The sequence below is a fragment of the Hypanus sabinus genome, chromosome 2 (genome assembly GCF_030144855.1).
Source record: "Hypanus sabinus isolate sHypSab1 chromosome 2, sHypSab1.hap1, whole genome shotgun sequence".
Taxonomy (NCBI): Eukaryota; Metazoa; Chordata; class Chondrichthyes; order Myliobatiformes; family Dasyatidae; genus Hypanus; species Hypanus sabinus.
Genome location: NC_082707.1, coordinates 184,939,582 through 184,941,797, shown reverse-complemented (window position 1 = coordinate 184,941,797; position 2,216 = coordinate 184,939,582).

Below are 2,216 nucleotides of genomic sequence, written 5' to 3'. Positions count from 1 at the left end.
CGTGGCCTCTCGGCCACCCCCACCAGGGAATTAAGTGCGGCTGCCAGCTCCGAGGCTTCCACCCTACCTGGGGAGCGGGGCTTAGTCACGACTCCCTCCTCCCACCTCCCTTTACTAGTGCCGGGCACCTCTCTGGGGTCCACCTCTAGCTCTAACTCCTCCTCCGATGTCTCCTCAGCCTCATCCTTGTAGAAGTGGAGCCCCCACGGCCCCTCCTCCCCCGGTACACTGACCGTCGCCGGCAGTTCCACCGTCCTGACTTCAGCACTCGTACGAACCAACACCCAGCTGGACTCCACCTCTTTACCACACCGTCTAGCTACCAATTCTACCTGCCCAATACCTTCACCGAACTTAAACCCCGCACTATCGCGTCTCCCGAAACTCGAAAATCCACTCTGCTCACTACGCATGCGTACTGTACTGGTACATCTTCAAACTGGCACCAACAAAAAATCTTATCTCTGTCCATCTCCGCTCTGCTGCCTGCGCGATTCCACAGCCCCTGACAATCCAATCCCGGATGAGCCCCCACAAATGTAACCCTTACCCAACAGGCTGGTATATGTCTAGGGGAAAAAGGAGATCCAGCCACTCTCCAACCCACCTCCTGGACACGCAGGTGCTGTGAGAATCGAGTTAATGCCTCGCGCCCGCCAACAGTATCAAACCCACAACAAATACCGTTATGAAATACACTTTAAAGAGTTTACTAAAATTAAAAAAATAGTAGGCAATATTATATATACAAGGAAAAAAACAAAAGGCGCCAACTTATCAAAGTTCAGTCTGTTTAGTGCACTGTTGGAGCTCAATCAACGAACCAATCGACCCATCCGGCCGTCGCACCTGGGACCACCCCGGTGGTCTTACGAGCAGTCCAGCACACGTCCACCTTCCTCAGCATTTTCCTCGGCCTCTCCCTTCCACCAAAAAAAAACCGCGAAAAAAACCCCTCCCCCAAATTCCCAGCATCACAAGACACAATAACATTCCCCATTGATTAACAAATGAATACAATTACTATATCAGCCATTCTAAAGTGAAACAATGGTGAGAGAAACACTTATCCAACAAAGAAGCATTCCTACTTGTAACAAACCAAAGAGGCCATTCTGAGTAACATACACAGGACATTGTACAAAGGTATTAAATATAAAACTTGGGAAGTTATGTTACAGTTGTATAAATCTTTGTTTTGCCCAATTTAGAGTATCGTGTGCAGCTCTGATAGGGAAGAAATGGAGGCTTTGGAATGGGTACAGAAGAGATTCACCAGATTAGAGAGCATTGACTATAGAGAGAGGTTGGACAAACTTTATGACAGACATAGAGTAGACATAGTTGGCGCGTGGCCTAGTGGTCTAGTGATCTGAAGGTCACTGGCTCGAGCCTCACCTGAGGCAGCGTGTTGTATCCTTGAGCAAGGCACTTAACAATGCATTGCTCTGCGATGACACCGGTGCCAAGCTGCTTGGGTCCTAGTGCCCTTCTCTTGAACAACATCGGTGGCGTGGAGAGGGGAAGGCTTGCAGCTTGGGCAACTGCCGGTCTCCCATACAACCCTGCCCAGGCCTGCTCCCTGGAAACCTTTCAAGGCGCAAATCCATGGTCTCATGAGACTAACGGATGCCTATATAGGGTAGACAGTCAGAGTTTTTCTATCCCAGGGTGGATAGGTCAAATACTAAAGGGCAGAGATTTAAGGTGAGAAGGGGGAGAGTTCAAAGATTTTCAAGGGAAGTTTTCTACACAGAAAGGTAGGTGCTGTCAGGGGTGGTGAAAGAAGTAGATAGAATGGTGACATTTAACAAGCATTTAGTCAGGTATTTAAACAAGCAGTATTTTGAGGGTGCAGGCAGATGGTATTTTTGATTATAAAGGGACTCAAATGTTACAGAGTGAAGGCAGAAGGATGGGGCTGAGAGAGAAAATAAATCATGCATGATCGAATGACAGAGCAGGCTCGATGGGACGAATGGCCTCATTCTGATCCTTTGCCTTATGGTCTTATCGTTTGGTTAGATTATTATTTATGGTGGGCTAAAGGGCCTGTAATGTTCTATGTTTTGTGGCTGCTCAAATTGTCGGTTTTATTCCAACATTACTATGGAAACGCCGAAGTGCTTTTGCTGGCTGCAATGTATTTAGGAACGGGCACTTTCTCCAGCGGACCAACCCCGGGACCGGCAGAACTAGTCCTCCCGCGATAGGGG